General features: G+C 41.4%; 1 protein-coding gene across 2 annotated transcripts in view; it reads right to left on the reverse strand.

The window, feature by feature from the left end:
- Positions 1-14,603, reverse strand: part of znf385c (zinc finger protein 385C) — a 203,017-nt gene that overhangs the window by 162,844 nt on the left and 25,570 nt on the right. The window lies entirely within an intron of this gene.

The raw sequence follows: 14,603 nt of genomic DNA on the forward strand, positions 1-14,603 counted from the left end.
TCTGGCAACCAGCAGAGATTCCACGATAGATAGAGGCTGCTAGCTGTTGCTTTATATTTAACGGACAGATATGAGAGTGGTGTCCGTTTTCTCATCAAGTGTTTCCCAAAATGTCAGACTAATCCTTTAAAACCAGCAGAGTGTGTATTTAATGCACTTGTACAAAGGTATTAAGGAGCTGTATGAGATGAGCGGACAAGACATTTCTCCTGTTGCCAAGTTATATCTAAAGTTCACTATTTACTGAACAGTAAACAATATGTCCATTTTATATGAACTTTATGGGATGGTATTGATTGTTCCAGGTATTAGTCAAACCCTTAGGAGTTACCAGGAAAACTGAAGCATGATGGTAAAAAAAATTAGATTTTGATTGAAATGAATTGCCTTTTTTTCTTCTTTGTCAAGTGAACATGATGTAAGTGAGATAATGCCCTTCTAGGCTTCCACAACCGTCTGACATGCTGGCCTCCCTGTCAACAACTGGTATTATCCAGTTCTTGAGCCTGCATGTATTTATTTGAATACTTATTTTTCAATTTTGTATATTTGTCAGTTTGAATTAATAGATCAAGCTACTTAAAATACTGAATGTACTATACACCTATTTGTGGATTTGTCAAACTTGTGAATAATCAGCCCTGATTACTTATCAGGCCTGTGCTCACTCAAGTAACCCTGAGGTAAAGAGAACCCTGTAATTTACCAATGTCACATATAGGAAAATCATGTATTTGACACTGACATGGACATTTCTGCCACCTCAATAAAGGTGGACAAAAGAAATATGGGATCTATTTTAATTTCTTACATCAATATATGCAATGGATGAAAAAAAAGCTACATTCATGCGCCACATGAGCCTTTATATCTAAAAGTAAATTTACTGTATATATATGTGGGTAAAAGAGAAAGCAAGAGCACGGGAGGGGATCAGTAGCCCTCAGGTTTTCTTGTTCAGATGTTCCCTCCTGTGTTTTCTCTCTAAGTCTGCCATCAAAAAACATTAGCAGAGCCCAAAGCAAGCATGTTCTCTTTCACTACAGCGATCTAACTATTGATTTCCTACAGACTTTTGTGGTTCAATTTGGCTTTGAAGAAGAAGAGTGCCTTGTTTTGATTCTCTCCTTGTATCTCAGAACAGAGTCACTGAGGCGTCACTGGGCTGCAGATCCTGTACCACCCTGTTCATAACGCTGGGAATATTAAGACACAATAAGCTCCCCTGTGGTTGTTTTGCATTCTGTATGTCAGTCTGTCTGTAACAACTAAAAAGCAAAAAAAAAAAAAAAGATATTACCTGGATGTTACATAAAGCATATGAAACAATTCTGCAATTAACATTTGCTAAGATGGTTCTCCAATACACTGACAACAAAAAGCATTGTATAAGAAATGTCTTTTCAAAGCCAGCAAGTTTTCCAAATCATGTCCATTATCGAAAAAGAGAACATCCTTTTAAATAGAGTGGCAGTATTAAGCTTTGTGTTCTACAGTGCAGCAGACAGTTATTAGTGCTAAGCAGAGGTGGACTATCTGAAAGCATTTTCTAATACAATATCGTTGTTTCAGGGAGCCTTTTAAAATCAGTATCTATATGCTCCTCTCTCTCTTCCCAAGGCTTGGCTGAACAAACTAAGTGTTGCCTATGTGTGGCTCTTCCAGAGAGCAGGTACATCCATTCCTCCCCTCTCTTTATCTTTTGCTGTGCCCCTTCTCTGACAGCAGTGTCGTTACAATTGTTAACCCAACCCCAGCAACCCCTGTTTTGTCAGCAAAAATGCTCCCAGGAGCGGTGCTCTGAAAGATGCCCCTTCTTCTCTTTACTGAGAGGAAAAAAATATATGGTTCAATTATAGGGGCTGTCAGGCCAGTATGAGTTTGTGATGGCCTGAACTGCACTGAATAGAGATAAAGTCCACTAATGTAGTGGAGCTCTTTGTTGGTTCAGCTTTTGCTGCGTCGTTCACGCAACATAACCAGGTTTAAAAATCAGATTGGTAAAAGAAAGACAAATGAAAGGAATAGTATGTGGGATTTAGTGGTATCTAATGGTAGAGATTGCAAATTGCAGCCATCTGAAACTCCTTCTATTGTCAAGTATGAACTCCCGGTTACAATTCCTTCAGTGTTTGTTCAGAATTGCAGAATTGTCTGCAGAGGTCTCCTTCTCTCCAAAACAAACGGACCCAGTAATTAAAACCAATAAAAAGACAGAATAAAGTGGGTTCATGATACAATGATCGGCTCATCCAAAATGGGTCGCTAGACCAGCACCTGCTGATGTGTGCTCACCATTTTCCTCTGATAATTTAAGACCCAGATGTTTTGCAGTTTTTTACCAGCAGCTGATCTATCCGCAGAGGTCTCTTCCTCTTCTAAACAAATGGACCTAGTGATTTAAACCAGTGAAAACAATGAATAATGCAGTTTCACCTTAAAAACAGGCTACGTCGGGGCGCCGGTGGCATAGTGGTAGAGCAGGCGCCCCATGTACAGGGCTGTTGCCGCAGCGGCCCGGGTTCGACTCCAGCCCGTGGCCCTTTGCTGCATCTCACTCCCTCTCTCTCTCTCTCTCCCCTTCACACTTGTCTGTCCTATACTTTAAAGGCTAAAAAGCCCCAAAAAATATCTTAAAAAAAATAGGCTACGTGTTTTTTCAATGCTGTTCAGCTGATCGCAGAGGGGCTGCAAACTATGGAGGCCAATGCAAAAATGGGAATGGTTTTATCTAGCAGAATGTCTGGTTTGTCCATTCTGGGCTACTGTAGAAACATGGCGCACTGCACAGACAAAGACCACTCCATATGCAGATATAAACAACTCATTCTAAGGAAAGGAAAACATGACAGTTATTATTTTGAGGTGATTTAAACACTTAAAAGACATACTTGTTACTTCTTATATTATATTCCATTTCTGTCAAAATCCTACACACCGGACCATTAATGTAATTCAGATTTGACTGTGAAAAGTATGTGATGAATTAGTGGTAGAAGCAGTCTAATCAACTTTTCCAGTCAACTCAGGATTGACCAGATGTACTGTAGAAAGCACCGAATCACCAAACAGGTAAGAAATGGAGAGACACAGTGAATCAATGCAGTTAACAGAAGTGATTTAGTGGATCAGTGAGTCAATGTGCACGTCAGCCGTGTGAGTTAAGAGCTGATGTCTTGGCTGCTGCAGGGCTAAGAGGGATTTTAAACTGGAGGAAGTGGAGTTAATGTGGGATCTTGAAGAGTAGAGAGCTGCCCTTGCTTTCTTCACCCACTCTCAGCCCACCAGTTTGACATAGATGATAAGAGGCTCCAAGCAGAGTGCAAAGACGCGTAACCCACACACACTCGTGTGAAACAGAAATGAAAAACACCTCAGCTATAAATGAGAGGCGGAAGATAGAGGAAGATAGTGTAGGAAATAAAGCACAGTAGATGGTACAAACTGAAAACTGTGAAAGAATACTGAGACTGTGGAAAGAATAAACAAGGTCTGTTTCCTAGAGCTGCTTAACCCACATATGGTAAGAGGGTGATAATCTGACTTTTAATCAAAGGCCAGGCCACCACTGATAGGTTTGTTAAGCCCCAGTTCATTGTGAGGAGGTGGCAAGCATGAATGAAAGAGGGCAGCTGAAAGATATCAGCCATTCTGAGTCAGCCACTACGTCAATAGTGGCATCACAAGCCCATTTTCAGCATCACCGACACTATCAGGCTATCTGGGGTGACCTGAGCCACACCCATCAATATCCAGCCTCCTCTCCTCACAGCTGGCATGGTTCAATAAGAGACGCGGTAAAACAAGAGTGTGTGCCTCAGATCCAGCCCTCCAGACAGTGGAGGTTACTGTGATCAGCATGGATTAGATGTCTTTCCAGTTTGATCAATGAGAGATGGGGGTGGGTGGGGGTTGGTGGCCTGGTGGGGTAGGAAGAAGCTTTGGTACCACCTCCTGCAGGCTGTAATGACTCCGATAGCTGATATCTAGAGCTGCGGGAGGCAGAAGAGGAGCAGTTTCACTGTGCAGGAGAAATAAAAACAGATGCTGCTCCCAAAGGACGGCCATGTATGTAAGCTGGAAACCACATAAGCACCGTCTCTCATTCACACACACCACCAGTGTATGGAGTTGTCACGCTCACATTAAAAAGAATGTTTCTGTATTTACTTTGGCTGGTAAAATTAATTATGTGACAGATTTGTAAGGCATCATCCTCCCCTGAGCTCACTGTGTTTCAACAGGAGGACTCAGGTCAAGTGCAAGACAAGTGTGACTGTTGAGAAAATCACACATCCGCTTCAGGTGTGAAGCTGTTCTGCAAAACAATCTCTTCCAACTTGTTAATTAAGTATTTGAGGATAGGAGCTGTTAACATTTTGAACTTTGAGGAAAAAAAATTGTAGGCTCTTCAACCATGTTTCAACAATAGACCGTTTGAAATTTGACAACACAAACATTCTTAATGGTGTAACAGTCGAATATATGAAATGTGCCTTTAACTTGGTGTATACTGTGTCACTTAACAGCAACGTCATCAAGCAGCGCTTGTTATAATTTGAGTCTGCTGAGAGCGCACCCAATGCTGGTCGGACATACACCTATGTGCTCCCGCTTTTTCTTTGTGTCTCTCAACACAACAGTAATGGTTGTAAGTACGTGTGGTGACTATTATGTTCATATCGTACAACCGGGCTTGGTAAGGTTGGAATGTTTTTAAGTGGACGTAAAAATAAACGACTAGCATTTGTGAAATCCCACCAGTGTGTGGATGTGAGTTTCTGCCTGTCCTCCAACTCCAAAGAGCCACATGGACCCAAAACCATTACAATGGGTCCCTTTGCATTTCCTCTTATGCCGGGTTCACACTACACATCAACCCTATTATAGCCCGACGCAGCGTCGTATGGTGTTGGCTCGGATCGTGAGTGGCAGTAAGTGTCGTACATAATTATCCATCGTTTCATCTCGTGTAGTGTGTCATAGCAGACGCAACCAACGCAATGTCTAGAATGCCTCAAGACATCCCTACAGAAAGTCTAGCATGATTGATTTTCTTTTTGTCGTTCCCAATTCCTGTCACAGCTGTCACTTTGACCATTAGGAACACAGAGCTATCTGTTGCCTTGGACAACTGTATGGCAACAACACCCCAGCCTTTATAATATTTCTTCTAGGGATGTTACGATGACAGAGTGAAAAATGGAAAAATGATGGCATGAAACAGCAGAGGCACTTCAGCTACTAGGTGAGTACTGCCATTAGCATCAGGCTAGCAAAGAATGTTATTTCTTAATAATGGAGGATATAAAGTGATAAAATTAAAAAATATAATACGCACTTCGTAAAATTGACCGGGTGTGTACCATCATGTAGTCTGTCATGTCTGTCGGCCAAGCCATGGCATGATTTTATGACTCCACAATCGCCTAATGTGACATAGTGACTGTCATAACAGACAAAAATGTCATGTAGTGTGAACCCAGCATTAGAATGTTTTCAGAACATGTGACTGATATCGGCTGACGGGAAGTATACATGGACCCAAGCTGTTGCCGAGCAATGCAATTCCAGTGACGCATTCGACACTGAATCACAATGTCTGTTTACACTAGGGATGGGCATCAATTTTCGATTAGCGATGACTGATTGTTGGGGATTTTGATCGATCACAAATAATTTTGCTCAGTAGCCGCAGTGTTTCCCCTACAATGCGAGCCGCCGTGCCTACAAGACCCCCCGACGGACCTATGCCAGGCAAAAACATCATAAACAGACGGAGGCTATTTCTTTTGAAATACTCGCTTACCAATTAATCGATAATTGATGGTTAATTTTTTTTGATGATCGAATAATGAATTTTGATCGTTTGCCCATCCCTAGTTTACACATATGTAAAATGAAATGGCGCTGAGCATGCACTGCTTCAGTTGGTTAGTTTTCAGCTATCTAAAAAAGGCTCACCTAAAAAAAAAAAAAAACAGTGTAAGTTTAAGTGTATGCTATATTTAGAATATTTTCACCACTTTACCCTACTGTCAGAAAGCCTTTTTCTGGTGGGTAACTAAAGCCGTTATCTCAGAGCCACCAAAAAAGTAATTTTACTTCACAGAATATGAGAGTTGCTTGTCAGCCACTGCATCGATCAGTTAGTGTGTAAGGTGAAGCTGAAACTAATGTGCGCAAGTTTGAGGCAGCGTGGACTTGCAGTGCAGTATAGTAAATCTGTCTGACGAGTTATTAGACCACATTCTGCAGCCACATAATAGTCACTTAAAAATGTAAAGCCTGTGAGAAAGACTTGTTTTTTTGGGACTGGCCCCAGGTTGACCAAAGGCTGAACACCACTGGTGTCCGGCTCTGATTTATCTAAAACTTTTTTTTTTGTTTTTAAATCACTGACAAACCAAAACATGTTTGTATACTTTGTCATTAAAGCAATATTTTAAAGAATAAATAAACCCTGCATCAGTGTAATTTCAAAATAGAAGTACCCTAGGCAATTAAATTTTTGCCACCGTCCGGCTCTGAAACAGGTGGTGCATCTGTGTCTCCTCTGCCACCTGTTATAAGTGGCAACAACCTTGATACACGCGGCCACATGCTCCTCAGTCTGGGTCAGTTATAGGCTTTTATATGAATATTATGACAATATCAATATTACCTAATATATAGGCTAATATTATTAATATGTGTAGGCTATAGGTCAGTACATATTATGGATGTAAAAATTAAATATTTCAACCTTGAGTTTTATTGTCAACAGCAACGCTCTATACCACAGCAGTGATTTCTTCTCATACTGTGGTTTTCCGACTTCCTTTGATGCCACTTTTCAGGCTGCCAAATACAATACGTTTCCATTTCTAGATCAGAGAAGTTTCTCCTCTTGGCCAAATTACATCTCTCCATGTCGCGAACTCTAGAGGCAATGCCATATTGGAGCAGGACATCAAAATAATGATTGTTTTCAGCTGCCACATTTAACAGCACCCAATCATTCCTATGCTGTGATTGGCAAGATAAGAATATTACATGAATGGCACGCGAACCCTGTTATTAGATGATTTCTGCACTCGAGTCTGCACTGGTTTGCATGTTAGATTGAAAAAATTAGGGCCACTGAAACCAAAATTGTTCCTGTGATGGAAGGACGAGACTCGCAGGTACAGACACTTACACATTCACCTCAAGCCCTTGATAGTTGAATGTAAAATAGGTGACGCAGAGCTGATCCAAATATCTGCGGGGTGCCTGTCTTAACTGATGGCTGCTCGTGTTACATATTCATCATTTGCTAATATTTCATGTTTGGGTGACAGCAGTGACAGCTAAATGTCTTTGGCCTGCTGTTGAAAATTGTCTTTTCAGATCTTGGTATTTTTACCCCTTAAACATTTATGCTACAGTAAGCCACAATGTTTATTTCTATTCCATGCTTTATCTCTTCACTTCAGTGAGATCAAAGTCCTATTTCGGAGGGTAGAAACAGTAATACAAGATAGTAGAAGAATATCTAGATTTTGACAAGAATCCGTGGAAGCAATAACTTCAGCGACTGTTTTTATCTTAACTGACTTGTGGAGAAAACTAAACTAAACTGCAGCTCCTCACTATAGCAAAAACACTAGATAATGTTTGGACCAAAGCTAAAGTAAAGTGAGGGCAAATTGTGCTTAAACGCACAACATAATTCAAAAGCTTTTAGAGTGCAGGGTGATTCTGAAATGTAGCCTCTGAATAATCCCTGGCAGCTAGATATATTTAAACTAATGCATTTTACTCATTCAGATTTAGCAAACAAACAAACAAAAAAAATCCTGTGATTATTTTTCACTACAGCTCTCCCTGGGATTTCATGCTGAAAAGTGTCCTTAAACTTTCTTTCAAAACTTACTTTGCCTACATTTGCTCTCATAATCCTGGCAGTGGAAAGGCTGGAAAGTGATGACAAGAGCTCAACACACACCATCAAGACTGAGAAACTAGTCTTCTCAGCTATGATTAATCTTGACACAGAGAAAGCAAACGAGTAACACTCTCCTGGCCGTCAATATTGATGACTGTTATGCCCTTGAGCAAGGCAATTAACCCGCGACAGCTACGGCTGCAGAGCTCCACTGAAAGATTGTGGCTGTGCTGGGCAGCTACCATGTGTGAATGTGTGTGACTGAATGGATGAGTGTATGTGAAGCAGGGCGTTGCTGAAAAAAGCCATGCATTAAACCATACCTGCATAAATAAATGTAAAAGTCGATACCAGACACCACACACACACAGTACTGCACACAATATCTGAATATTCATGAAAGCAATAACTGCATGTTTCTGATCAAATGATTTCAGCCGCCACCCTTCCTACTGACTGGGACCCAAACAAGCGGCCTATTTAGAGCTTGTTGTTGTTGTGTGGAGTGGTTGAGGAGGCATACCTGGCGGAACACACTGAGCCAGTGTTTAACCCCAGAGCACCGTCATTCACCAGCAGCATAAACGCACCACTGTGTGTGCGCATGTGTTTGTGTAAGTGACTGCACAGCTCTAACACTGGGGCCACTGTCAGTGTGAGTCATTACACATGTGCGAGTGTGAGGTTGTATGCATATAAGGCTCACGGCAGTGAGGCAGGCTTCTGGTGCTTTCTGTTAATGAGGATAATGATTTCATAACACCGAATCAAAACGAGATCAAATGAAGCTCAACGCTGAACGTGCCACTAAAGGGGAGCTGCCCTCCGCTTCTACTGTCGGTGAAAAACCTGACTCCCCCTTCCTGCCAGATCACCTCCTGTTTGGGCACAAGGCTCAAAGGGGAGGTTGAGGTGTAAAAGGCATCATGAGAGGACGTGAGGAGGGACACAGAGAGGGGGCACGTGAAACCTAAACCCGGCTTCCCCAGAGTCAGCAGTGTCACTTCTCCAGCTCCCCACTGAGGAGCAGGCAGCCTGCTGAGTCTATCCCCGGGCTGTGCACCTCCGGTCGCACGTGCCACTCTGCCAGGCAAGGGGCAGGAGGAGGGAGGGGGGCTCGAAACAGGAAAAGGGCAGCCTGCATGCCCTGAGGCAGGCTTCGAGCAGCTGTCAGAATCCCTGACCCCCACCCGGTCTCTGCCACCTTAAGCCTTACACAGGGCAGTAACCCAGGCCAGCGGAGGGACTCAGGGGTTGAAGGGTACCAACACTCCGTCGCTCCTTTAGGGATAGACAGACAGCATGGCCAGAGGGGGCCAGTATTCATGCCTTTTTATAAAGATTTTCCCTTTTCATTTTACCTGTCATGCAAAGCCCTGCACAGCTTGTTACTTGCCCTGTCAGTCCTCACCCAACCCCTGGAGTGTGGCAAGGGAATGTATAATTTATCAAGCTTGCTTGTTAAAGTCATTTGCGATACAACATCTGAATTAATATGAAATATGGGAATTTGTAGGCACTTTTGATTTATTCTGAGCAGCCCCCAAAGGACATGTTTAACTAAATAAATAACTCAGTGCCTAAGCAGTGACTTTAAATATTTGCTTTTGATGAAATATATGTACAACATTTTAAGAAATCTTTGTGAACCAGTGATTTCAGAAAGCATGACCTGCATACAAGTGTTAAATGTATGAGAGTCTGAATGTTTTCATTTCATTTAAAGTTAATTCCTTGCGTACTTCACATGAACAAATATCAGCTATGCCAGTGCTGCTCTGCCTGACCATGACAGAACAGTGATGTCCTCCAGTGCCAAGCTTCCCCCAGCTAATTGGGAATTAACTGTGTGTTTGTATTGGCAATTGGAGAAGCGACCAGCAAGTGCGTCACAGTTTTAGCACAAAACTTTTCATAGAATCCAACTGAAGGTCACTGTGCTACTCTGACCATTTTCAGCTGAGGATGAAATCGAGGGTATCAGTCACACACAGAGTGAGATGGAGAGAGAGTGAACAAGAGAGGTCAACAAACATCTAAAAGTGTATAAATTCAGTCTTGGGCCTTGCAGGCTCCAGCTGTGTGTGCTGCTCAGTGTGAGCAGGCTGGTCACCTTGAGTCAGCAGGTGATGATACCACAGATAACAGCAGTAAGAGGGAGGATCAAAAGAAGGTCAAAGCGAAATAGCGAGGACCCACTTGAACAGCAGACGAGCAAAATCATAGAGAAAATTACATGGTGAGAGGCAGCAATGTAAGAGCAAGTGGCTGACGGAAAAAAAAATGGCAAAGTTATAAAAAGATAGAGAAGAGGATTGCAAAAACATACATGAAATGCTCTTTAAACAAGAATGTCTTGATCAATAGTGGCAGTAAGCACTGAAACATGCTTAGGATACAGATACCTACGGTGGCCAACAAGGACAAACCTGCTACGACAGCCCAAAGCATTTCAATTAGGAGAAACGTGCTGCAGCTTAATAAACGATGTCAATTCAAAATCACTTTGTTGTCTGGTCTCTCTCTCAGGTCAAAAATCAAGCTGTTCCACTTACAGCTCCCCTGTGCCCTTGTTGGCCACTGTAGATACATATTCATTTGCGTGCATACAGGATGTTAAGTGTGAGGCAGCCTGGTAGCCAAGCAACCCCTGATCTGTGGGAGATGAGTAAAAGAATGGAGGTCCTGAGGTAAAAAAAAAATAAAATAAAATAAATATCTAGTCGAGACACACAGAGGGAGACGTTCTGCTTCACCCCACATTGTGACCATAATGAGGGTGTCACTGTAAACCACTCAGCGTTACGTCTGTGAAGACTCTTACACTCCGCCTGTCAGAAACAATTTAGACTTACCTCAATTAAGTTATGTGGGCTGGGATGTGGATGCTTCTCTCTCTAAGTTCCCAAAATATGCCCTCTTGCTCCTCCTCTCTTTGTTTACATCTAACCTCTTTCTTTCTCCACTCTTTTCTCTTCACACAAGGGTGGGGTTAATGTTTACATTTCCCGATTCACGTGAGGTGCACTCAAACACCAGCCTCTCCACAAAGTAACAGATAACTATCTCCAAAAAAGAACTAATCTTTTCAATTCCCTAGTGGACTGAATATGGAGTGCAGCCCCAGAATGACCCCTTTTACATCTAATATTAATACTTTCTGTCAAATGACCCGGTGAGACGAATAAGTGTCTTCAGTATTGAGCACAACAAGGAGCCTGAAGCCCTTTTAATGCATTTGTAGAGGCATGTTTCACCACTGGCTTCCTGAGGCAGAAGCTGACACGAGTACCCACCTCTAACAAAACATAGTGACAGGCAGGCTGTTTGTCTCTTGCTACTCTGTATCAGTGCTGCCATCAAGAAACAATCAAACCTAAGCAATACTCCCAAAAAACACATGCATACCACCTTCACCACCTTTTCTGTCCTTAACTCTACAAAAATGCATGTTGGTAGTCTGCTAATATGGCAATCATGTTTCTGTCAAAAATGAATTTAATGAGTTCAAGATTCAGTGAGCAGAATACTGGGGGATATATTGGCAAAGATTGAATATAATAATAAATATGTTTTCTTTAGTGTATAATCACCTGAAAGTAAGAATCATAGTGTTTTTATTCCCTTAGAATGAGCTGTTTATATCTGCATGGGCAGCGGGCCCTTGTCTATGGAGTTCACCATGTTGCTGTCATGTTTCTACAGTAGCCCAGACCAGACAAACAAAACCCTGGCTCTAGATAGGGCCATTTGTGTTTTTGCATTGGCCTAATTAGCAGATAATTTGGGACTCAGGAAAACCTCTGCAACATCTGGATCTTAAGTTATCAGATATACTACAATTATTAGGTTGTATGCCTCTACAAACCAGTCAAAATGCACTTACAGTTTTCATCCATGTCTATGAAAACATGGATGATTTGTGCACATCTTCCCTCCAGCAGCACAGAAGATTTACACGGTCAGCGCACCTAATCAGTATCTGACCAAATGTCTCCTCTTCTGTTGCTGAGTAATGATGTTGAGGAATGGCAAAAAAGGTGTTTTTGCAGAATATTATGATGTCACAGTGAAGGTGACCTTTGACCTTTTAAGTATAAAACATCAGCACTTCATCATTATATCCTATGAGACATTTCTGTGAAATTTTGTCATGAATTATTGAGTTAACATGTTTTGTGAGGTCACAGGACCCTGACCTTTGACGTTCGACAACTATAATCTAATCAGTTCATCGTAGACTCCAAGTGAATGTTTGTGCCAAACTTGAAGAAATTCCCTGTTCTTGAGGTTCTTGATTAGCAGGTGCTAGGTTAGTGGCCCATCTCCAACATGCCAAACAACATTGCAGAAACACTGATTTCTAACATGAAACTGCTTAATTAATTATTTTGACAGATCTGTTTGTTTTGGAGAGGAGGAAACCTCTGCGGAAAATTTGGCTCATGATAAAAACTCTCTGAACGTCTGGATCAGAAATAGGTAAGCACACAGGGGCAAGCAGGCCATCGGCAACATGCTAAATAGGTTAGGAGAAACACTGCTTTTTAACATGAAACTTTTTTATTTAGTGTCTTTACTGGTTTTTATCACCTGGTACATTTGTTTTGGAGAGAAGGAGAACTCTGCGGGTGATTAGGTTCCCAGCAAAAAAAAAAAACACCTGAACACTGAACACAGAAGGAATTCTAACCAGAAGAAGTTTCTGCTGGTTGCAAACTGTCATGATTTAAAGCAAAACTAGACATTTCAAATTGACTTCAAGTAAAAATAATAAAATATATTTTCATTTGATAATGATCAGGTGTTTCCTCTTCAGTCCTTTACAAACAAGCAAAGAAATAAAGGTGTCGCTGGGATTTTGTGGAGATGTAGACAGGGTGATGGAAAATTATCAAATGAAACATTATTTGACCACATTCCATTTCAAATCACAGTTTGAACTTCTAGGGGGCTTTGAGGTAGTGTGAGACAGAAATTTCTCTAGTAGGAAAGCAGCAAAACATTTGTACACTTGATCATGTTTATGAAGTATTTGTTTTTCTCTGCGGTGGAAACGTGTGCAAAGTTACCCTTTTTGTATACAATAAATCCAATTAGTGACTGCAAACATCACAACTGTGTGGCTGGTTTCTATTTATGTTTCGCCAGTGATGAATGCAAAGAAAGAATACCTGACAGCTACACTTACAGCGTCTTTGTGAAGTATCTGCAGTCTGCTAAACATGAGTTTGTGAGCCAGTTAGGATTGTTCCATGTGTTTTGCACCTAAAATTAAGGCACTTAAACATCCACATATGCTCAGTAACAAAAGGAACAGCATGTCAGTATCAGTAACTTCACGCTTGAAGTGAGAGTCAAGCACTTCATGCTCTCTAGGAAAATGTCCAAATGCTGTTTTCATCTGCACCTCTGTTCTGGGAGTAGAAAAGGGAAGTTTTTGCATCCTCGCCTTCTCATTTGCGTTCACCATAACCATGTAGCTGGCTTAACCTAACTAGTATGGTTTTAGGTAACAGCCAACGACTGACACAATGCCAAGGGTTTCCAAGTAGGATTTGCACTTTCAAATTATGTTACACATGTCCGCACAGACTGTAATTACTGTACAGTATTCCTGAAACCAAAACTTGTGTACCGAACAGTAGGTGCCAAACATGTGCACCATAAAACACCATCTCCTCTTTCTCTACTTCCTCTAGTCTGCGTAAAAACTCTCAAATGCCAAACTCCCACAAGCAAAAGATTAGAAAAACAAAAAACACAAATGACTGTGAGAAACGTATTGCACACTTTATCATAACTGCAGCATGACAGATTGCAGCATTTATCAGCCGGGGCCATTCAGCAAAGAGAAGACAGCTCTAAAAAGTGCTGTCCATAAATAAAGTCTGTACAGAGAAGCCGCACCATGTCAATTTCTCTAAATCAACCCTGTGATATTCCATTTGATTTATCAGACCTCTTACTTGTTACAGCAACTACTGAGCACTAGGACTGCAGCAAAAGAGGTGTTCAGTAGAAAACCCAATATAATCAAGTGACAGTTTTACATGCTCCACTATGATCCTGCACGCTTTGAAAGGACTGACTGATTCCAACATCTGTACAACAACATTCTCTCTCTCTGTACAGCTGTCATTATAAATGTCCTTTTCTTATTAGAGCACTGACAGCACTGATGAAATAGACATGTCAAACTTAAAGAATTCCTCCCTGAGCTGAACTGTTTAATCAGTCATTATCGGTCCCAGTAGACAATATCCGACTTGGTGCTTGTGTGTAGAATTAATGCTCAACGTCCTACATGTCCTGGGATCTTGCATGCAAAGTCAAATGTTTTCCCACTTTAATGAACCTTGAATGTCCAGGCAGTCATAATATGTAGCTTCATGCGCATCAGCAGGACATGAAAATGTAAAGGACACAGTGTTATGTAAACATTTTACCAAGGTACAGTGGATATTATCTCCTGAAACTACTTCCTGTTATCAAAGACAACTAAGACACCACAAAGTCTGATAAGGTCACTACAATTTTAGTTCAATATCTTTCAGCTTGTATAGGAAAACAGTGTATTAGTGATTTCCCTTTAGAGCAAATATTCTGTTTGCTATAATTACACAAATAATAATACTAATAGGCTGCAGGAAGACCAGAATGTGCACCAGGAGGATAACTTATTGACGATTTT

Source organism: Epinephelus fuscoguttatus, linkage group LG19 (assembly GCF_011397635.1).
Source record: "Epinephelus fuscoguttatus linkage group LG19, E.fuscoguttatus.final_Chr_v1".
NCBI classification, from domain to species: domain Eukaryota; kingdom Metazoa; phylum Chordata; class Actinopteri; order Perciformes; family Serranidae; genus Epinephelus; species Epinephelus fuscoguttatus.